At 37.0% G+C, this 24,990-nt stretch overlaps 1 protein-coding gene across 2 annotated transcripts in view; it reads left to right on the forward strand.

Annotated features, from left to right (window-relative positions):
• Nucleotides 1-24,990, forward strand: part of Sestd1 (SEC14 and spectrin domain containing 1) — a 101,400-nt gene that overhangs the window by 384 nt on the left and 76,026 nt on the right. The window lies entirely within an intron of this gene.

The raw sequence follows: 24,990 nt of genomic DNA on the forward strand, positions 1-24,990 counted from the left end.
TCAGCCTCCTGATCCCGGCTCGCTCGCCGTCCCCGCCGTCCCCGCCGCCGCCGCCGCAGACAAAGCGCCCGAGGAGGCGCCCGGCGGCCGCCCCTGCCTCCGCGCCGCCTGCCGGGTGCGGCCCGGGCCCGCGCGCTGCTCCCCCCGGTGAGCACCCCGGCGCATTTCTGGGTGACCGGGACCCGGATCGCGCAACAGGTTCGGGTGTTGATCCCTATTTTCCAGCGGGTCTCGTCGGCCCCCCGCGGCTGGCCGTCCAGCCCGGGCGCTCGCGGCTGCCTCCTTTGTGTGACCGGTGACCGGCCCTGCCCGCTGGGTGGGGGACCTGGGCCCCCGGACGGCGCCCACGATCCCGGACGCTTCCCGCGCGCCGTGGGGGCCTGGCTGCCCCGGGGCCTGCCCGCGGTCAGCGCCCCTCGGGTGTTTGCGTGGGGGGGGGGGGGCGGTGAGGAGAGCGCGGCGGCCGGGATGCCGAGCGATCGCTCGGATCTGACAGCACAGAGCCCAGCACCGCAGTCTGACCGGCCCCGAGGGTGAGGGCGGGATTTCACTCTGGGATGGTGGCAGGATTTGGATTTGATGCGGCGGTGACAGCCGGTGTGGTGGACAGCCATCACCCAGAGAAGTTGGGAGTGATGTGGAGGGGAGGAGCTGTTTGACAGGTCAGAGCTTTCCTTACGTTTTGTCCACGTCTAGCATTCCCCAAGCCCATCCCAGCATACTTCGGCCAGCCCCGGGACACCGCTACTAGGAAGTATCCCCCTGTTTGAAAAGATCTTAATCCATCTGATTTTCCTTGGTTTTGATAAGCCTTTATTTCTTAGTGTGAGAAATCTACCCCCAGGGAAGAATACATAATAAGAAACTATTTGTCTTTGTTTACATACCTTGGGCCGCCGTGTACCTAGCTGGTTTCATTGGTATGCTATTTTGGTATAACAATACTAAATAGAAGGGAAATATCTTCCTTTTACTTTGAGCAATAACAACCTTTCTTTGTTCTAGAACCAGGAAACCTTTACACATAATACTTTTTCTGGGTAGAAGTTGGTGACTGTCTTTACCCCATAACTAAATACTTAAAAAAAAAACATTCCCAAAGGAGCTAGACAACATTACACAACTCTATTGATTGTTTTTATATCCCAAATTCCAGGAAATAATTTTGCTGAATATTTATTCAGCCATTCTGGGCTAAATTTAACTAAATCGGGGCTACTATACTACGTTTTCAAGCAGTAGGAGAAAATGATTTCATGTAAAGAGTTTATCAAGCATTTTAACCCTTGTGAATAGTAGTTGAGAGGCATAGTTGATAGAGATTAGGATCTAATGATGATCAGAAATCTGGCAGCACAATGCATATGGCTGAAGAGGTGCATCTACTTGGGTTTTAGTTGACTGATGGGTATCTTGTGATATTTTAAACAGACAATTTTACAAATGAGGTATTTGGAAACGAAGTATCCACTCATTAAAAACAAGCCTGGTATGGTGGTACATAGCTATAATCCAGCACTATGGAGTCAGAAGCTGGAGGATCATGGGTTTGAGGCCAGTTTAGGTTATATAATAAGACTTTGTCTCAAACCAATAACTTCTTAAGCCATAAAAAGAATGAAAATACTACATTTTGGCCTTTTAAAAAATATAAGGACTCTTGAAAACTTTTTTTTCTCCCTAAAAATAAGCTACTGACGGCATTATTCTGAATATTTCTTTTTAAGAAACAAAATTGTACAGATTAATCTGCTTTTTTGGACATTTCTTTGGCACACTAGTTTTGGTTTCCTACAAATACCATTCATCTGTCTGACATCTAATTTCAAAGAATTTTATAGTTGAGTACCCTTATAGTACAGTAGGAGAAAAGGATAACTAATAAAAAGTATCAGGAACTTAGCTTGCCAAAATAGCTTTTATTTTTTCTCTGGGTCGTGGGGTCTGAACTCTGGGCCTGGGCAGTGTCCCTCAGCTCCTCAGCTCAAGTCCACCACTTGAGCCACACAGCATCACTTCCAGCTTTTTCTGCTTATGTGGTGCTGAGGAATCAAACCCAGGGCCTCATGCATGCAAACGCGGGCACTCTACCACTGAACCACCTTCCCAGCCCTCCATAAAAGCTTTTTAAAGGTATAATTTTTTGTCACAAAATTCACTATCTCAAAGTGTATGATTCCATTTTCTTATAATCATAAGATTGTTTAGACATCACCACTGGTTCAGGAACACTATTAGGCTGGTGATATGATTCATGCCGTAGAGTGCTTGCCTACTAAGTGTGAAACTCTTGAGTTCAAGTCCTAATACTGAAAAACAAACAAACTTCAACACCTTCAATACCTTTAAAAAGGAACCTGTGTTCTTTACTTGTCTCTGCCTTGCCCCCTTTCCTACTTGGAAAACCATATTTTGTCTCTGGGTTTGCCTATTTTTGACTCATATAAATTAAGCAGCATGTGACCCTTGGTGTGTTCACCTAGCATAATGCTTTCGTGATTCGCCTGTTTTATAGCATATCAATGTTCCGGGAATATTTGTGACCATAATATTCCATTGTATGGATATGTCATATTTTGTTTATTCAGTAATGATGTGCATTTTTAATATTTCCTCTTTGGTGATTATGAAATTATGAACAAAGGTTCTTGTGTGGACATGTGTTTTCATTTCTATTGGGCTTTTATACCTGTGTGTAATTGTTCTGACATACTGTGACCATTTAACTTTTTGAGGGATTGCTAACCTCTTTTCTATAGCTGTTATACTTTTTGGTATTACCACCAGCAGTGCTCTAAGGGATTTTTCTACACATCCTTGCCAGCACTTGTTAATGTTTATCTTTTCTTTCTTTCTTTCCTTTTTTTTTTTTTTTTTTTGTGCTGGTACGGGGTCTTGAACTCAGGGCCCAGGTGCTGTCCCTTAGCTTTTTCATTCATGGCTAGTGGTGCTCTACTATTTGAGCTACACCTTTACTTCTGGGTTTTTGGTGGTTAATTGGAGATAAGAGTCTCAAAGACTTTCCTTCCCAAGCTGGCTTTGAACGTTGGTCCCTGATCTCAGCCTCCAGTATAGCTAGGATTTCAGGTGTGAGCTACCTGAGCCTGGCTTTCATGTTTATCTTTTTGATGACTGCTTGTTGATGATTGCTGTTGTCCTGGACACTGTCATGTGGTGTCTCCTTGTGGTTCATTTTGCATTCTATCTTTTCATGTTTTTTATCAGCCATTTATATGTTTATAAGTTTTTTTTTTAATCTTATGTGTTTCACAGGGTTTCTTTTACTTATTCTTTTACATCAGTCTAGAAGTGAGGTTTATATGTATTTTTGGGTAGAAAACTAAGGTACAAAGTGATTCATAAATTGGCTTGTTTTGTCACTGATTGTAAGCTTAGATTTTCTGACTCTGTGACCTGCATCCTTTTCTCTTGATGAGGCACACAGAAGTTACATTGTGTGTGTGAATTTGCTTGGCTAATTAGTGACAAAATGGAGAAAAATAAACAAAAAATTGAAACCAAATGAAAAGGTGTGACTAAACTGATTCATATTCACCAGATTTTGTTAGTTTTTAAAAAAGTTCTTTGTTTTCTCCTGTCATAGTAGGAGATAAGGCATGAGATTTGTATTTCCAATGGGGAAACAGAGTCAGTGATTAAACTTAGTAACAGTTTCCTCCTGCCACATCAAATATTGGAACACCCTGTTCACCTAGACACATCCCACTTTCTGTTCCCTGCAGCTTCTGTACTGTCTGCTTTCCACTCATTTATTCCCTCTCATGGAAAAAATAATCAAAGTAGCAGTTTCATGTTTTACATAAACATGGACATTTTTTTCTGGATTAAGCTGAAATTAACTTTGGTTTTGGAAGAGGGAAGTTGGCCAGTTTCACTTTGCATATAACATTGCTAAAATGCTTATTTCAGCATTTATTGCTACTTAGTATGAAACATAGCTTATGTGGTAAAATTTTCAAAGTTCTAGAATCCAGGTCAGAACCCCAGGCTCTTTCTCCATCATAGCATAACAGTATAGTACCAGACAGCTAGGGAGTCTTTGTGGAATGGATGAATACATATGCATATTTTAATTAGGGGGGAAAAAAACAAAAAAATCACCTGATACACTTTTTTTTTCTTTTACAATTGTATAAATTCCAGAAAATCTGGAATTGATAAAAATTAGAATTTGATGTAAAAACCGATGCTGTTTTTATTTAAGGAAGTACCTATTGTAGTAAGCTCCAAGTACCTAATGATTTGCATGTGTACCCATGGACAGGACCTGGACCCCAAGTGTTCATTGAATGAATGAATGGAGATTTAATAAAACAGTTCATTTTTGCTGTAGCAAAAATGAGACTACACCTGTTGTAGATAATGATTGCTACCAATTGGTGGCTTATGTTTGCAATTGTGCATGTGTTTGTACAAATACAATTCATATCCCATCATAGGTACATAGGTGTATTCATAATGGCTTTTCTTTTATATATGGAGCCATACTACACATACATTTTTGTTCTTAAATATATTGACTTTAGTATCTGTATTCACAAAGAATAGACACAGAATTTATGTTGTCTTTTTGTGTGCATCTTTGCCTGGTTTTGGTTTCAATATTAAGCCAGTTTCTGAGGATGAATATGATACTTTACCTTTCTTCTGTGCTCCAGAAGTTTTCAAATGTCTACCCTACGTATTATTAGTATCACTTGAGAACTATGGGGGTAGTATCATCTAGATGGCCTTTTTAATTTTTCTTCTTTGTGTTCCATCAAGTTTCAACACTTGCTTCTATTAAATTTTATGAGTAAGTAGATGTATGAATGTATGCAAGAGATTGTGGGATTTTCTTGACCAGGGTTAAAATCTATGCATCTTGGAAGTTGTGCTGTGGCTCAAGTGGAAGAGTACTTATCTTGAGCTGAAAAGCTCAGGGACAGTGCTCAGGCTCAGAGTTCAAGCCTCACAATTAAAAAAAGAAAGAAAGAAAGAAAGAAAGAAAAATCTATGCATCTGTTTGCTAGTCCTAAAACGGTTGGCAAGTTACTTTTCCTCTTCTGTCTTCTGTTTTCTCACTTGGACAGTGTTGACAGTGTTTATGCATAGGAGTCTTGAAAGTATTAAAAGAGATAATGAGATAATATATTAAAAGGCTTAATAGTTATATCTAATAAAATTTTTAGCCAGGTGCCACTGACACACTCCTGTAATCTTAGCTAATCAAGAGGTTAAGATCTGAGGATCATGGTTTAAAACCAGCCTGGACAGAAAAGCCCATGATAGTCTTACCTCCAATGAACCAACAGAAAATTGGAGGTGGAGCTGTGGGTTAAAGTGGTAAAGTGCTGGCCTTGAGCGAAAAGAGTTTATGAACAGAGCCCACACTCTGAGTTCAAGCCCTAGGACTGACCAACCCCTTCCCACCAAAAAAATTCTAGTAAAAACTGCATTGTATGATTCAAATGTAAATTGTTTGTGGTGGTTAGTGTAATTATGGTTCAATAGAATAGGAACAAAGTTCACATTGTAGAAAGATAGAGCTAGGGTTGGTTTGCCCTGATGAATTCCAGGTATCTATTATAAAAAGTTCCCCCAGGCTGTTTAGAATTTAACTTTGATAGACAATGATTTCCAAATACTTGCACACTCTTGAGGCAGGATAGATAATGGGGTAGTAGTAGCATTAACAGACATAGATTAATCTTACCCCTGTCTGTGTTAGCTTCATGACTTTGGATGAGCTATTTTTTCAGCAAAATGGGCTACTACCATTATCTTACAGGTTAGTTGTGAGGAAGGAAATTAGCTTTGTGCTGATTGGTGTGCAGCTTTTCAGTTTCAAGTATACTGACTACCATTGACCTTGTATGAATCACCTAACTGTTCCTATCCTCCACTTTCCTTACCTGTAACAAAAGGTCAAGAGAACTAATAGGCCCCAGTCCCTGCCAAGCTTTTTCATGCATTACAACTGTCCTCTCCTGGGAAAGAAAGGGCATACCCCTGAGTACTGGGAAGAAGCTAGGAGTGTTTTGCAAACTGAAATACTAAGTATGTAAAAAGCCATAATAGTGTAGAATGAGACTACTTATTTATTAATGATTTCCATGAATAAAATACAAATAGAGGATTGTTAATGTATCCTAATGCTTATGCTTATAAGTAGTAACAAGTTTTTTTTTATACTTTGTATTGCTCATGATCATTTTACCTGAATAATTTATTAGTTAGTCTTCATTGCATTTCTAGCTTGACCAGGTAAAGAAGAGGTGAAGGTAATGAGCAAGAAGGGAACAGCCTTATTTGATAAGGGAGAAAGGGAGGGAGAGAGGGGGAGAGAGAGAGAATGCGAGGAGAGAGAGAGAGAGAGAGAGAGGGAGAGGGAGAGGGAGAGGGAGAGGGAGAGGGAGGAGAACCAGAACTGGGACTGGGACTGGGACTGGAACTAAGAAAATGAACCTGCCTTTGTCAGCTGGTTTGTAAAGAGCTATTGATTATATTCTTGAAAAATAGTAATATTGCCTTTCAGCTATTGCTTATGAATTTCATTTTATTAGATCAAATTCAGTGATATTGATTTGGTATTGTTGTAAGCTTTGTATTAGGGATATGCAAGACTCAAATGCTATTGGGATATTACATATTAGATTGTGATTCAGTAATCCTATGGAAGGATGAGGAATCTATCCATTGAGGCTTTAGTTAGCATATTTATTTAGTTGGAGTGGGTATTGCTTTGTTTAGGTTAAAAAATGCAATGCTTAGAGTAGGCTTGAATTGCAGGATGCAAATTCTCAGTGACATGGAATGCTTCTTTGTAAAATATGAAATGAAACACCTTGGAGCTCTTTGCAAAAATTTGAAGAAATGATTCTTGTCTTCAAAAGGTTTATAATTTAATTAGGGAGGCAATGCAGGAAGAAACCTAGTAAAAGGATGATAGGCTCTTAAAGCTTGCATCTGCTCTTGTAAAATCAATTTTGTTGAATTGGGCTTTGGTAAGGTGCCAGAGCTCTCTCTTGAGGGACAGTATCAGAAACAACTCAATACTCTGAAGACATTGTTGTGTATCTTGTTTATGTTGGTTATTCTGTAGAGTCCTCTGTTATATAATAATTAGTTTGGTTTAAGTACCAAGGATAATTCCTCCTCTGAGTACTTTCTTACATAGCTCTTGTATACATAGAATGTGTGATAGCTACTAGTAAGACACAGCTGGATTTATAGTCCACCCTAGAGTGGATTATAAATGGTTTTCATGGTGTACTGTTTTGTTTTATTTTCCTTTGTTGCCTGTTCTGGGGCTTGAACTCAGGGCCTGGCCACTGTCTTGAGCTTTTTTTTTTTTTTTTTTTTTTTCCCCACATCTCCACTCCGGCTTTTTAGTGGTTAAAGTCTCAAGGACTTTTCCTATCTGGGGTGGCTTTGAACCTTGATTCTCACATCTTAGCCTGCTGACTTGTTAGCATCATAGGTGTGACCACTGGTGTCCAGCTTATACTGTAAAACTTAAAATTTTTTTCTTAGCAATAATTTTGGTTCTTATTCTTTGTTTTTAAATTATTAATGTTTCTTGTGCATGTCTTCTTGTACCTTTAGTCCTTCTTAGAACAAAACATGGTATATAAACAAATAGAAATGAAATCCAAATAGGAACATACAAAGGCAAACAGATTAAGATTTAGGGACTACATATGGAGATGAGTTTTATGTCTGGGCCAGCTTTGATTGATGTGGTGACTGGCACAGTGCATGGAGGAGGAGTTGGAGGCATTATATGGATTCAGTAGAAGAGGGTGCTATGATCATTGAACAATGCTTATTATCATGGGTAGGAGTTGTGCTAGAGTGAGTGCTTGTATTTGCTATCCCTGGGGGATATAATAAAACATACAGGATTTAGCATTAGATTTTATAGAGACATGTAGAATTTAGGAAAAGCTGATGATTTGTTGGGATTGACAGTCTAGTGGGTCACTTAGAATAAAATGTCTATTGCACTTAAAAATAATAGCCAGGTGGCTCATGCCTGTAATCCTAACTACTCAGGAGGCTGAGATCTGAGGATCCCGGTTCAAAGCCAGCCTGGGCAGGAAAGACTGTGAGACTCCTATCTCCAAAAACCACTAGAAAACCGGAAGTGGTGCTGTAGCTCAAGCTCGCCTTGAGATGAAGAGTGCAGGGACAGCCCCAAGCCCAGAGTTCAAGCCCCACGACGACGACCACCACCACCACCAACATAAAGAATGGAGTTGGTGGGAGAAGTGAAGAGGGGGTATGGAAAGACTTTTACTGGGTATGGAGAAGATTTGACAAAAAAAAAATTTCATACACTTTTTTCTAATTAATACCTTACATTGTTTTAGCACTTCCTCTTAGTTCTAATCCTTTTTATCCTTTTAATTTTAAAAGCTATGGAATTTTCAATAAGTAATAATACCTTTGTATCTTTGAGAATTTAAAAGATGCTAGAAGCCAGGCACTGGTAGCACACCCCATTTATCCTAGTTACTCAGGAGGCTGAGATCTGAGGATCATGATTTGAAGCTAGCCACAGCAGGAAACTTATGAGTATAATCTCCAATAAACTACTAAAAAAACCCTGGAAATGACACTGTGGTTCAAGTGGTAGAGTGCTTGCTTGAGCAAAAGAAGCTCAGGGACAGCACCCAAGCCCAGAGATCAAACCAGTTAGAAAAGGTGCTAGAAGCACATTTATGGCTTCCTTTCATTTTTGTTCATTAATAAAGTCCTCTCCTCTATAAAATTGGCCATGATTATTAGATTCATGTATATTTCTCCAATAATACATCATGTAAATACATACGCTTTTCCAGATTTTTACATAAGTGATACTTTCAATATGTGCCCATAATTCATCTTCTATACTATACCCAGTATTCTGCACCCTGAAGTTTTTATTTGTGGGAAGATTACTTTTTCATCTCAAACCTTGAAGAGCTATATTTACACACACTCTCTCTCTCTCTCTCTCTCTCTCTCTCTCTCTCTCTCTCTCTCTCTCTCTCTCTCTCTCTGTCGGTATCAGTAAATCAGTTGATCACTAGATGGGTTTTGCTTTGTTTTCCAGGCTGGCATTGCTTTCTGGGCTTAAGTGATCCTCCTACCTCAGCCTTTTAAGTAGTTGGGATTTCAGATGTACGGTACTGCAACTAGATTCGTCTTTTTAATAATTAAAAATTGTAATTTTGTTTATTTATTTATTTTTGTTCTGAGGATTGAACACTGGAACTCTTGCAAAGCAAGAATCCTCTATCTTGCAGCATGCTAGATAGGCACTCTACTCCTGAGCTATATCCATAACCACTGTTTTGGAATGGTTTTAGATTTGTTTGCAAAAATCGTGCAGTTTTTTCCATACTTCATTTAGTTTTAGTTTTCTCAATTGTCTTTGTGTGGTACAATTGTTAAACTAATAAATGGGCATTGGTATGTTACTGCTAAGTGGACTTTATTTGGATATGACCAGTTTTTCCATTCATGTCCTGTTTTTTTAATTCCAAGATTCCTTCTGCAATGCTAGCATACATTTACTTGTCATGTCCCTCCTTTCTCTCCTCTGGCCTCTGACAATTTCTCAGTAGTCTTGTTTCTTTTTATTTCTTTAACCTTAACAGTTTGGATAGGTATTTTGTTAGAATATCTGCCAATTTTATAATTGTTTATTGGGGTTACAAATATTTCTTTAAAAATATTTAATACTTCTTTAGCTAAACATACCATTTATTTCATGTAACCTTTGTGCTGTTGGTATGTATTTAGGTGACTTAGTAAATTGTAATGGTTGGAGAACAGAATTTGACATCATTCTTGTTCACATCCAGTTTCACATCATCCTTGGGTATTTTTATAGGCCCCTTTTTCATCCATCTGTACACTGGGGATATTATAGCACCTACCTCATAGGACTAGTGGGAAGACTAAATGAGAAAATGAAAAAAAAATGTGTGAAGTGCTTAGGAAAGCATCTGGCACTATTATATGTGCTAAGTAAGTATTTGCTATTATTAATTTTCTGTCATTGCCTTCATTACAGTTGTATTACAATCACTAGCTTTGTGTATGTTATTTCACACACAATGGAATGGGCAGGCATATAAAAGATAATTCCTAGAAATGAGATTTTTTGGATCAAATATACTTGTACTCATAATTTTGGTTGATATTGCCAAATTTCTTCCCATAGCACTATTACTTTGCATATCCACCAGGAGTAGGTGAGAAGGATGCTGTTTGTATGTCTGGTGGTTACCAAATTATTTGAGTTTTGCTTATTGGAACATTCGTTTTATTATAATTTGAGCATTTTTGAGCCACTTATGAATTAGATATTCATGTTACCTGTGACAAATAGCTGCTTATGCTTTCTCAGCTTGGAAGTGATGAAAAATATTTTGAAGAATGGAAAAATTTAGATCTGGAAAAGTCCAGAAACATTGAGGTAGAAGGATGGACAGGCTGAGTATTGGCATACCAAATTGCTGACTTCTCCAATGAGATAGCACCGAGTCTTGGAAATGCTTTTACATTTTTTAAAATTTAATTTTATCGTAAAGATGCTGTACAAAGGAGTTACAGTTACATGAGTAAGGCAATTTCTTGTCAAGCATTGTTACCCCCTCCCTTGTTGTTCTCCCACTATCCCTTACCTCCCCTATCTCCTTCATTCCTTCCCCCTCCCCGAAGTTGTAAAGTTCATTTCCAATATACTGTCTTGTGGATATCATTGTTGCAATGGGTCATCCTGTGTCCTTGTTTCAGTGTTTTGTTATTCCACTTCCCTTCCCAAATTAGACAAATGTATATACAAGATGCAGGGTACCAAAATCAAGTACAGTGACAACGGGATATGTCACAGGGGGGAGAACATACAAAGGAAACAAAAAAAAAAATCACAAACAACAAAGAAGGACCTCTTGCTTTTAAATTTTGAGAGGAATCACCCTTCTGCGTTTGCAGCCAACAGTGAATGAGGCACAGGGGTGGGGGCTGCAAGTAAAGCTGTGCATATATAAAGTTCAAAACAGAATATAATTTGGGATCTTTTATGATATGCATGTTTATTATTTTGCACAATAATTAGGCATGAAGTAAAAGCTATTTGCATACATAGTTGTAATGAATATTTATATCTAGTTTTAGAAGTTTTCTTGCCATTATGTTCCATAATATGTCTAGTCCTTACCAGAGTAATACTGTATACTGTTGAATGGTTGTTATCATTAGACTATCGTCCCCTAAACTATATTCTCTTCCCCTTCCTCCCACTGTTTGAAAAACAGAATGTTTAATCATAGTTTTTTTTTTGATCACCTTGTTACAGGTTATATCTTAAATGTTTCCCAATGGCCTAGTGAGTTAGAACATCTTGGTGTGATCTAGGGGTGTATCTTTGGGTCATAGGAAGTAAAATCTCAAAGAGAATTGTGGGACTTTGGTCCTTTCCTTTTCTCTCTTATTGCATCCTTGTAATGAGGTAAGAAGCTCTGCTCTTCTACTCATTTCTGCTATTATTTGCTGCCTTGCCACATGCCTACAAGTACCAAGGCCAACCATTAACAAATTGGAACCTATAAAACTCTGAGCCAAAATAAACCTTTTCTCTGTGTAAGTTGATAATCTTAAGTATGTGTTGTAGTGTAGGAAAGTCGACTAAAAAATACATAGTTGGGGAGGTGGTAGTGGTCATGATCCTCTTCCTTGAGCTTGATTTCCATGTTTGGGGGTCTGAAGTAAACCTAGCTCCTGTGTCTGTATAATTCTCCCTATTTACTACTCATAACATGGAAACTACAAGAACTCTGGGACAGGAGAAGAGATTACTGAGGGTTAAACAGGGAAGAGGAGATATAAAAATGGTTTCCATGCTGAAAAAAAAAAGAAAGGGATATTATGAAACCAAAAAGAAGTAAGTACTTCTATTTTTATTTTAATTGTTATTATTATTTTGTGTGACACCCATGGGCTTAAACTCAGGACCTGGGTGCTATCCCTGAGCTTTTCCTGGGTGCTATCCCTGAACCAGCATTCCACCATATGAAACACAGGGCCATTTAGGTTTTAGGTGGTTAACTGCAGGTAAGAGTTTCATGGACTTTGTGCCCTGGCTGGCTTGCATCAGAAAACCAGGATTCTCAGATCTTAGCTTCCTTCATAGCTAGGACTACAGGTATGAGTTTCCAGTGTTTGGCCTTAGTAAGCACTTTTAACTGGAATCTGGAACCTTGGAATTTGAGAATCTTCGGTTCTAAATAATTAAGGTTAAAAGAGTACTGAAGTAATCTATTAACTTTTGGATTGAATTCTCCCAGAAATTATTAAAACCATTTTCCTAGTGTACTCAACAAAACAAAAATGATACAAGTACCACCCTATTCCCTCAGTCAAACCCTAGCAAACATACCCCAAAGCAAAAATTTCTTACAGCAACCTTTCTTTACAATTGGTTTGTATAAAAGTATGGTTAGATCCTATTTAAGGCTTTTTCTGTCTTGATGGGGGAGTCTGGACACTTGGACTCCATAGGTAGGATTCAGGAGAGATTTCCTAGAGTTGTTAGAAGGAGGAAAGCAGTGTAAAAGGCTGCTGAGAAGACAAACATGGCTTTTCACAACTTACATTAGGGCTTGGATTACCTTTCCTCACAGACAAAAGCTCTGTTCCAGGCCATAAACCAGACATGTGTCTTGAACCCTGATGAGATGGAAGCTCCCACTATTACTTTGTAATTTAGGATTTATATCCCGCATCCTTCCAAAATTCCTGAGAACTGTAAGATTAGAAACTGAGTGAGTTAGTGAATGGCTCCCTTAGGAAGTCTGAGCTAAGCAGATGACAACATTTGAGATCTGTCTTAAATATATAATTCCTGTTAGAATACCATTTAAATTAGGCTATGCTGTTGTTAGGCTATTTTGTTGTTAGTCATTTTGTGAGAATATTTAAGCCTATCAGTTACTTATACCTTAAAGGTATGACTCAGTTAAGCAGGTAATTATTGCTGTCTTCTTAATAGAGTACTGAATCAGAACTACAGTTGATAGAAGAGGTATTTTGTGTAATTTACGTTTATTTTTGTTTGTTCAGGCTACTATAACCATACCATATTCTGAATGAGAAAGAGTTCTAGAGGCTTGGTAAGTTTAAGGCACTGTGAAACTGGTGTCTCTCAGTTCATAGAGGACTGTCTTGCTGTGTCTTCACAAGGAGGAAGGGATGAGCGAGCTTTCTAGAATCTCTATGCACCAGTCTCTATTTCAGTATAGTTACCTTATGATATGGAGGCCTTCCAAAGGCTTCATCTCACATTTGATTTCAACATACAAGATTTCAACATACAAGTTTTGAGGGAATATAAACACCAAATTTGGGAAACATACATTGTTCATACTCATGATGGGTTCTGTAGCTGTTACTTTGGGTGACATTTAAGCTTTGAATGCATCCTGGTGAAGGAAGAGAACCTTTGGTGTGGGAGCCAGGCTAGGACTGGCTCAGACTAGAATTTGGCCCGTGTTAACCATCCCACATATGGAACAGAATCCTTCTCGGTCCACTCCCACATGATCATTATTATCCAACTTTATTTTAAAGCACATCATTCAAACATTAGAAAGTACAGAAATGGTTTTCTAGCAGGATATAAAGTTTTCTATTGTAGCCACACTCATTTCCTTCTTACCCACATTTCATCCTAGTTCCTGACAACCAGTAGTTTATCCGGTTTCTATGATTTTGTCATTTCAAGAGTACATGCCACCTTCTAGTATATGGCTTTTGGGACTGACTTTTTTTTTTTCCAGCGCTCTGTGGAGATTCATACTAGGTTACTGTTTCAATAGTTTGTTTCTTTATAATTATGTAGGAAAATTCCTTGGTATGGATATACCAGTTTTTATTGTTCATCCATGGGAGCTTAACCAGGCTGTTTCTAGTTTTTTGGTTATTATGACTAAAGTTGCTATAACTATTCAGTTACAGGTTTTTGTATGAACATGATTTTCATTTCTCTGGTATGAATTTTTTAAAAATACAATTATTGGGTTGTTGTATGGTAGTTGTATGTTTAGAGTTTTAAAGAAATTGCCAAGTATGGTTTAAAATGGCTATAACATTTTACATTTTCACTAGGAATGTATGCCTTTTATGGACTTAATCATGTTCTTCATTCAGAGATTGAACTTCTTATACCCCAAGATGTTGTTTTATATTGGAGATAGGACCTTTAGAGGTTTAAAGTGAAACAAGATTATTAAGGTGCGTTTTAATCCAGACTGACTAATGGCTTTTCTTTTCTTTTTTGTTGTTGTTGTTGTTGTTTTTTTGGAACTGACTTTAAGCTCAGGACTTCACTCTTGCTAGGCACACGTTCTCCCAGTGAAACATGCTTGAAGAAATTTGTACCTACAAAGAGACATCTGGAATTTATGGGCAGAGGAAAGATCATGTGAGGATATAAAAATTAAGCATCTGTATCAGCAAGTGAAGGAAAGAGGTAGAAACCAAACTTGTTAATACCTTGATCTTACTCCCCTAGAGTGTGAGAAGATGTTTAAGCCACCAAACTGGGCAGCATCTTGTTGTAGCTGCTTCAGGAGATTTAATACAATGAGTAATCCAGTATTTTTTTAATTTGGTTTTTACTAGTTTTAACTGTATCAATTCTGATAGATAAATGTTGATTTTAATTGTTTTAGTTTGTATTCTCTTATTGGCTAATGATGTTGATTATCAAGTCATGTAATTGTTACCTGTATATGCCATTTTATATTCATGTTGTCTGTTCATTTTCTGATTGGATTTTCTTTTATAACTGCTGACTTTTAAGTGCTCTTTATATATTCTAGAACCTAGCCCTTCATTGCTTATGTGGTTTATACTTTTTCCCATTCTGTATAAGCTTTGGTTTTCCCTCTTTCAATGTGAGTACCCGCAAAGGTTGTTTTTTGTTTTTTGTTTTTCTTTTTGGGGGGCAATGCTTTTGTTCTTAAGGCTAACTTAGCTCTAAATCCTAAAAATGTACTACTCCTAAAGTTTTATAGTTTTCCATTTCCATTTAAGTCCATGATCTGTTTTGAGTTAATTTTTTATGTAAGGTATCAAACTCAGTTCAAGGTTCACCTTTTTTTTTTTGCCTGTGGATATCTAGTTGCTTGGGCACTATTTGTTGGAAAGGTAATCTTTTTTTCCATTGAATTATTTTTGTACCCTTGTCCAAAAGCAGTTGGCATATTTGTGTGCTTCTATTTCTGGCTTTGTAATTTTCCCTTCAGCATTGCTTTTGCTGTGTTCCTTAAAAAAAAAATAGATTGTAGTTTAAATTTTGTCCAGTTAATTTTTTTTTATTTCTCTCCAAACTTCTTTGGTCCATGGGTTATGCAATCCTTTCAGTTTAATTTATATACCTGTTGTTATATACTTAAGTCATTCTCAATTATTTACTTTTTCACATATCTTTGAGCAGCTTTTATCTTGTGTCACTATGTTTTTTTAGACTTTTATACTTGTTAAGAACTTAAGCTTTTGCTAGAGAAAATGGTCTACATAATTTATGTGAACATAAATTATAAAAGTTGGGATTATATTTTTTGAATGGGAGCTGGATTGAACCCATAGTTCTGCACTTTCTATACCCCAGTTTTCAAATAAAATTAAAAAATAATATGTATGACTTATTCTAGTTACAAGTAAAGCTACTACACCAATTTATTATTTTTTAAAAATTGTTTAAATATATTTTTATTGTGAAAATACTGTACAGAGGGATTACAATTACATGGGTAAGATAATGAGCACATTTCTTATCAAGCATTGTAGCCTCCTGCTTTGTTTCCCCTTCCCATCCCTTCGTATCCCCCCCCCACCAAAGTTGTAAAGTTCGTTTTTCGACATAACGACTTGTACATCTCATTGTTGCAATGGGTCCTCCTGTATCCCTGTTTTAACAATTTGTTTTTTCCCTTCCCCTCCACATATACCAATATCATATATAGTGAAAGCAGGGGTTGTACCATGGGGAGGGACATACAAGGCAACAAAGACATAATCTTATAAATAGGTTAGAAACAATCGCATGAAAGATCTCTCTCTCTCTCTCTCTCTCTCTCTCTCTCTCTCTCTCTCTCTCTCTCTCTCTCTCTCTCTCTCTCTCTCTCTCTCTCTCTCTCTCTCTCTCTCTCTCTCTCTCTCTCGTCAGTCGTGGGGCTTGAGCTCTAGGCCTGGGAGCTGTCCCTGAACAATTCAGCTCAAGGCTCATGCTCTGCCACTTGGGCCATCGCGCCACTTCTAGTTTTCTGGTGCTTTTTTTTAAATTGTGATTAAGTGATTACATAATTTCCCAAATTTCACAGTATTGTGGAATAATGATGCTCATTTAAAGTCACAAGCTCATTCCAACTTTCCTGGAGCAAATTGTCTATCACAGTCTATAACATATAATGGTGTACACATATACACCATACATGTGATCAGCAGCATGGGGATATTTCTACTGCACCAATTTAAAGAATATATACTCAAATGGAATCTGGTAGTAGGAGACTAGCATTTATTTCAGAATGCTAAACACATTTTTATTTATTTATTTATTTATTCGTGAATTTTAGAGTCTTATTCTCACTCTGTACCTTCTTGTGGGCTATTTAGGAATGTGTTGTTGATTTCTTAGTGGCTGAAGATTTTCCCCTTAACTGTGATTGGTTTGTAATTTGATACTATTGTGATCAGAGAAAATAGTCTGTATTATTTCAATTATTTTACATTTCTTGAGATTTGCTTTATTGTTCAGGATCTACCTTGGTATGGTCTGTCATAGTTTATGTTCCATGAACATTTGCAAAGGTAATTGTGACATTTGGTATGGTATTAAATACATTTTGACTAGAAATTACTATTCAAGGGTACTTGAGTTGTATATTCTTGTGGATTTTTTGTATAATTTATGTATCAGTTACTGAGATAGATGTTGATTACAGTTACAACTATAATGGTGGATCATCTTGCAGTTCATCTTTTGCTTCACTAATTTTATGTTTTTGTCATGTGTTACATACAATTTAGAATTTGCTATGTCTTCTGCTTTTTTGTGTCTGTGTGTGATTCTGGGTTTTGAACTTAGGGCCTCAAGCTTGCAAAGCTGATGCTGTTTGCCAGCTTTTTTGTATTAATTGAAATTGACACTCATTTTATACTTTGGCAGCCTGGACTATGATACAGCTGTTCCCTATGTTACTGGTTATTGTAGTTATGTACTGCCGTGCCCAGGCAATGTGTTTTCCCTGTAACTAGGATGATGGGTACATGCTGCCACATGTAGCCATGGTCAAGGTGGAGTGTTACAAACTTTTGGGCTGGTCTGAAACCATGATACCACTTTGTAGCCACATAGCTAAGATCTTCTTGATAGATTGAGTCTTATTTTGTAATATTTTCTTTGCTCTTGTCTTTTTATAAATTATTATAGCAAAACCTGCATTCCTCCGGGCCATATTTTCAGGAGTTATAATAATCTTGTTGCTTTCAACCTTACTTTATTGTAGTTAAAGTAAGCTGCTTCTAAGTAGTACATAGGTTGGATCATATCTTTTTATCTACTTGATTCAAATTGCTTTTAATTAATATATTTATACTATTTGTACTTATTATGTTAGGGCTTAAATCTTTTTTTTTTTTTCTGTTTATGTCTCTGTCTTCTCTGCCTTCCTGTGGATAACTCACCATATTTTGAGTTCCATTTTGAGCTAACTATTGGACTTTTGAATATATGCCTTTGTTCATCTCTTTTGCAGTTGCTCAAGGCATTATATTATGTACAATATAACTCATTACACTTTGCTCTTGTCATCATTTTACCAGTGTGCATGAAGAATAGAAACCTTACCTTCCTTTTTTTGTATCTTTATCCCTTCATCATTTGCAATGTAATTATCTTAAAATGTTTCCTGTATATACATTTAGAGCAGTTTTCCTCTAACTGTCAAACACAATTTAGAAAAGAATTTTGCTTTTTCTGTCAAACCTAATTTAGCAAACAAGAGAACAGCAGGGTATGGTGGTACACTCCTATATTCCCAGATACTTGGGAGGCAGAGATTGGGAAAATTGTGGCTCCAGGCCAGCCGGTACATCTGTTCTGCCTGAAATGCCCAGTCTTTTATCTCAGGACTAGCTCCCATTACTTTTGTAACTCTGGCACTATTAGGTGTTGACTCTCACCAACTGTTTTAGAAGATTTTCAGCTGGGCTTTTTATAAAATGTTAAAATTATGTCCACACTGAGTTCCTTTTAAAGTAAGGGTAATCATTGTAATTTTGGATGTGCTATTAACATGTGGAGGACCTACTGTTTGTTGAGTATTGGACTTAAACATTGAGATAATAGATAATTTAATGATTTAGGACTAAGTGTAAATGTAGATCATTTATAAATCTGCACATTACGGCTGGCTGGGGAGCTTTGGAACAGTTCTTTTGCCTGGGTTTGTTATCTGTTTGGTTTGGATTGGTGCCTTGGCATTGACATTTTGTGAAAGCTTTCAAGCAACTGTAATATATAGCCAGGTCAAGATAGAACCAAACATCAGTGGTTTAATAGTTTCTAATGTTCTTTCTTAGGATGCTTCTATTTATGCAGCTTGAATTTTGTCTTTCAAAGTTTTAAATCTTAGATTTTTTTTGAAAACTCTATTGCACATCCTGCAATGACACCTAGCTGATGGTAGTAAAAAGCAAAACATAAACTATGATCTATTTTTCAAAGAGAAGACATTTTGTGCAAATAGGTTTTTTGGCAACTTAAAATAAGAAAGTTCAATATCCTTTCTTCAAAGATTTGCTTTAATTCTCCCTTAGTCTTTTTTTAAGTGCTTTTAGGAATAGTGCAGGGAATGTATCATATGGATTCCTTATTTAAACTAAGTAATTTTTTTTTAACTGGGGTTTTGGTGGTACAGGAGTTTGGACTCAGAGTATTGCATTTGCCAGAAAGGTGCTCTACAACTTGAGCCATGCTTTCAGCCTTGTTATCTGCTGGTTATTTTTTAGTTAATGTCTCTTCAAGTTTTTCTGCCTAGGCAGCATCCTGAGTACTTAGGATTAAAGGTGTATGCTGCTGGTACTTGGCTTAAACTATAGAATGTCTTCTTAAACTAATAATTTGATTTTGAAAGTTCTTTTTTTTCTGTGGTGAGGAATGTGGTCTTGGAATTTCTAAAGATAAGACTGGCATTGGCATGTGGCATCTAAGTAGTTCATATATTTAACTTAGGAGACTAAAGACTTTTTGCTCCGAATAATAAAAGCAATTGGGAAGCTAAGGAAGGAAGGACAGTTAGAAAGAAAGGAGAAAAGAGGCCAGTTAATAATAGGGAACATACAGAAAAAGCATCAGAGATAAAAATTCAATTAACTTTTGTGACAACAAAGCTTTCCTCTGAGAAAGAAGAAATTAGGTGCTCTAGTTCCTTATTTATTTTGGGGGCACATATTCAGTTCAGTTCATTACATGTGACCTCTATAAGCACAATGCAGAAAAAATTATAAAATATCATCTTTTAGGATTAAAGTTTCTAATTTCTTGCAGAACTTGACATGATTGAGGGACTACTATGGGGTAGCTGGTGCTTTTTAGTTCGTTACTTTTAAATAGTGATATAAGAAATTTACTGAATTATCATCATATGTCTTGTCAATTGTTTTCTAAATGTAGTGCATGCTGTGGATATGTTTTAATGTATATTTTTATGGAATCTAAGGTTTTTGAAGGAATTTAATCACAGGAGAACTGAAAGTCATGGAAGGCATTAGTTTTTAATTATACCAACAGGTTTCTATGGGTTTATTTACACAATAATTGTACATAATAGTTATGATATGATTTCAAAATTTGTGTGCCATCTTTGGGCTTTCTCTTTGAGTCAGGAGATAAAGGTACTAACTCCTGTGGACTGTGGGGAGTGGAGGTAGAAGAGTGTCTGTAAGCAAGTATGCTGAAGGGAGATGCTTAAGTACCCTTTGTGCCACTGAAAGTAGACTTATTGCTGTGTTTGGCACACATGAGTGGTTGCTAGTGTTTATTCTGGAAACTAAATACTGGCCCAATTCTTCAATAAAATAAACTAAATCCTCTTAAAAATGATCTCTTAAAAAAATCTCCAAATGATCTCAGCTATTTTTCTTATATTCTCTGAGTTTTTTCTGTGTTCAAGAAACACACTTGGGGCTTGTAGGGAAAGGGCAGATATAATTAAAATTGCCTTAATCCCTGACCTCCTGCAGCATAGACCTTTAATAGATGCCAATTTTGTTTTTGGTTGAAAATGTAGGCTATAATGGGAACTCATACTAAGGGGCCAAGTAGGATTAAAAAAAATAAATAACATGAAGTCCTCAGAACTCTAAAGACAAAGTTATCATGAGGAGCCATCAGAACGACTAGGCCATGGGTTCCAGAGATAATCTGTAATGGGGCTCAAGGGCTTATTTTAGTTATGATTTTTTTTTTAATGTTTGTGGGTCTTAGGAGTTTGTTCAGAGAAGCATTCACATTGAATTTTTGTCAGTAATGATTTAAAGTTGTTTTTTTTTAAGATTTAAAAAATAATTTCATTTCTTCCTATATTGTATGTATTGGAAAGCAGGGCAAATATAACATTTATACTATTTTCCTTTAAGCTTCTTTCTGATTATGTAATCGGCTTAGTTTTAGACCAAGAAAAATAAGATAAAGCACTGATTAGATTTTTAAGTAGACTAGAGTTTAAATCAGGGACCACTGCTTTATGTATTTTGACCAAAAAGGATGATTATTTTGTTTAAATATAAAGTAAAACCACTTTTGATTTTGTTATTTTAGTCTCAGAATTTATTTTGGTCTCAATTCTTGATTTAAAAGCCCGTGGACAACAGTGTACTCTTGATTACAAAACTAAAAAGAGAAAATGAAATAAAATTTAAAAATGGTATTGGATTGTTTTTCAATGATGAGTGCTAAAGAACTTACTAAATCTAGGATGTGTTCTAATTTATATTGACTAGCAATCAGAAGCATGTTATTCCATTGCACAAATAGTGCCGTTTTTCCTGTAAAATGTATATTAATGTTACCTTTTCATTTTCTAAACTTATAATTTTCAACATAAAGATTGGCTTTCATAAGGATCTAACCTTTACCCATATATACTCATATAGTGTGTGGACATGTACATAAAAATATGTCAATATTAAACTGTTTGAGAACCTTTTGTATGTTAAGTAATGTCTTGACCTTTCTGTTCAGCAAGCTCATATTAGGAGAGAGATAAAGGGACTGACTACTTATGTCACACTGTCCTATCAGAGAAGGTCACACTGAGAAGACAAAGCACAGATAGGAATTTCTTAAGCCATGAATTGTACCTGTGAGTATTTCTGCAGAAAGGGCAGCATAGTCCTTGCCCAACTATTGAAACAGCATGGCACTTCAACAGGGCTGTTTTATTTTTATTTTCACTTTTGATGCCAAAAGTGGGGATTGAACTCAGGGCCTGGGTGCTGTCCTTGAGCTATTTTGCTCAAGGCTAGTGCCCTACCACAGTAGTCACAGTTAATTGATATTTAATTGGTAGATAATGGTAGCTAATTGGAGATAAAAGTGTCATGGACTTTTCTGCTAGAGCTGGCTTTGTTCTGCGGTCCTCAGATCTCAGCCGCCTGAATAGCTAGGATTAACAGGTGTGAGCTACCAACAGACTGTTGATGGCCATAGTGAGTGACCATTCAGAGCTTTCAACTAGAGGAGTAAGGTAGTTAGTTTTGCCTGTGTGAAGGTTAAACTGAAGAGAATTGGAATAAGGAGGTTATACTGTTAGAGGCAGAAGTGCTGTTGAGGAAAATGGTAGAGGCAGCAGATGACATGGGCATTTTAATGTAAATTGTATGGAAAAAGAATAAGTTATTTTAGGTTTTTGTAATGTATATGAATGTATGTGTTTATTTACTTTTATCTTGAAATATTCTTAGATTTACAGAAAAGTTAGAAATTCAATGAATTCTCATATACCCTTCACCTCAAATTCTTTAACTTTTCCACACTTGCTTTTCATAAACTAATAATTAAATGCTATATCCTGCCTGAACCATTTGAAAGTGATTTATAGGTATGGTCTCTCTTTACTCCTAAATACTTCAGTGTACATTATTCCCCATTTCTCCCAAATAAATCTCATGATGTAAATAAATACCATGATATTTTATCTCCCTCCCTCCCTTCCTCCCTTCCTTTCTCTCTTCTTTCATTCCTTCTTTCTCCTCCCTCCCTCCCTTTCTTCTTTCATTCCTTCTTTCTCCTTCCTTCCTCCCTCCCAGCCCTCCTTCCTTCCCTCCCTTCCTCTCTCTCCCTCTGTCTGGATATCTCCCCTTCTTTCTTTGTTTCAGCACTGGGGTTTGAATTTAGGGCCTCATTCTTGTCTCATGCTTGCTCAGCTTGCTTGCTTGGCCAGTGCTCTACCACTTGAGCCATGCCTCAAGCTCTGCTTTTGGCTGGTTATTTTAGTGATGTAGTCTGGTAGACTTTTCTGCTCAGGCTGACCTCAAGCCTCTGTCCTCTAGATATCCACTGCCTGACTAGCTAGGATTATAAACATGAACCACCAGGGCCTGACTAGGACATTATTACAAAAATTAGGCAATTACTGATAGAGTACTGTAAAGACTGTTCAAATTTTCCTAACTTCCCTATTGTCGTGTGTGTGTGTGTGTGTGTGTGTGTGTGTGTGTGTGATTTTTTTTTTTTTTGGTCGTGGGGCTTGAACTCAGGGCCTGAGCGCTGTCCCTTAGCTCTTCAGCTCAAGGCTAGCGCTCTACCACTTGAGCTACAGTGCCACTTCCTGTGTGTGTGTGTATTTGCGCGTGCGCACGCATTGGTGTGAGTACCCTATTTGTGTGCTGGTCCTGGGGTTTGAACTTAGGGCCTGGGTACTGTTCCTGAGCTTTTTTGCTCAAGGCTTGCACTCTACCACTTGAGCCACAGCTCCACTTCCAGCTTTTTGGTGGTTGGTTGGGAAACCTCACGGACTTTCTAGCCCTGGCTGGCTTTGAGTAGCTAGGTTTACAGGCATGAGCCACCAGTGCCTGGCCTAAAGTCCTTTTGAGTAAAATAAAACCTTTTTTCCCTGGTACAGGATGCTATTCAGGGTTACGTTACTCTTATTTGTCATGTCTCCCATTCTTTTAAAGCCTAGAACATATTCTTTCCTTTTGTATTATGATAGGACATTTTTGAAAAAATACAGGTCAATTATTATTATTATTTTTTTAGACATTCCACCACTTGGATGTGTATGATGTTTCCTCATGATTAGAATTAGGCTGTGCATTTTTGGCTGTGATTTTGCAGAAATAGTGTTTTGTGTGTCCTATCAGGAGGCCATGCTGCTGTTTTGTTCCATTCCTGGCAATGTATTCTCTTATCACTTTAGTATGGTGATAACTCTCAGGATTATCCACTGTAGAATTACTGTTTTTCGCTTCATAATTAATACATATGTAGTGTGTACCTTTTTTAAAATTTTAATTTTATTGTAAAGATGCTGTATCGGGAGATTACAGTTACAGAATAAAGTAATGAGTACATTTCTTGTTGAATATTGTTACCCTCTCCTTGTACCTTTGAAGCTATGTAAAAACTTATTTAAAATTTTTTTAAAGTTATCTTTAAGTAGTTATACAAATGGATGCCATTTAACAAAGCAGTTTATGAATATATTGTATCTTGATCAATACCACCTCTTTCAACATTCTCACTCTTCCCTCTATGACCCACACTTTCCCTCATTCTTATGAATTTTATAGGATATATATTTGATTCTTGTTTTTATTTCCCTCCCTCTTCTCCTCTTCATTAGTCTAGCCCTTTCCCTTTGATCCCACCCCATCTCTTTCGAGTAACTGCTTCCTAATGTTTTATGTTGCTGAACTTTGATTTTGGCTTTCTAAGAAATTGTAGTATTTGAGATCTCCCTTGAATCTTCCATATTTCAGTTAATGCATTTGGATACACTTGCATACTATCCAGCATATTTACATAAGAGTTTGTAAGATAAATCTAACATCCACATATAAAGGAAAATGTGGATCCTTTATTTCTCTGGGCCTGACTTACTTCACTTAATAGATAAATTAGACTGCATTAAACTCAAAAGTTTCTGTACAGCAAAGGACATAACCAGCAACCTAAAAAGACAGCCTACAGTGTGGGAGAAGATTTTTGCCAGCTACACTTCACACAATGGCCTAATATCCAGAATATACAGAGACTGTAAACACATTAAATGCTCAAAAAACAACCCAATTAAATAAATGAGCTAATGAAGTAAAGAAAATCTTCTCAGATGAAGTAAAAATGGCCAATAGACACATGAAGAAATGCTCCACATCTGTAGCCATAAAGGAAATGCAAATCAAGACAACATTGAGATTCTACTTCACCTAAGTTAGAATCGGCCATTGTTAAGAAAACAAACAATAGCAGTTACTAGTGAGGATTCAGCCAAAGGGAACCCTAATACACTGTTCGTTGGAATGTAAACTTGTTCAATCACTTTCAAAAGCAGTGTGGAAGCCCCTCAAAAAAACATAGAACAGCTCTATGATCCAGCAATTCTGACTCCTGGGCATTTACCCAAAAGATTACAAACCAGGATACAGTAAATCTACCATCACAACCATGTTTATTTCAGCACTATACACCATACAGAATCAGCCTAGATACCCCTCCTTGAATGAATGTATCAAGAAAATGTGATATATATATATATATATATATATATATATATACACACACAATATAATTGTACTCATTCATTAGAAAGAATGATAGTGCACCATTTGTAAGGAAATGAAAGTTTTGAAAAAAACCTGTTTAATGTAACTTCTGCTCATTATTTTTAACATTTAGTCATGGTTCTTTCATGAATCATCTATGTC

The sequence above is a fragment of the Dipodomys merriami genome, unplaced genomic scaffold, assembly GCF_024711535.1.
Source record: "Dipodomys merriami isolate MVZ:Mamm:240054 unplaced genomic scaffold, mDipMer1.0.p SCAF_1, whole genome shotgun sequence".
Lineage (NCBI taxonomy): Eukaryota > Metazoa > Chordata > Mammalia > Rodentia > Heteromyidae > Dipodomys > Dipodomys merriami.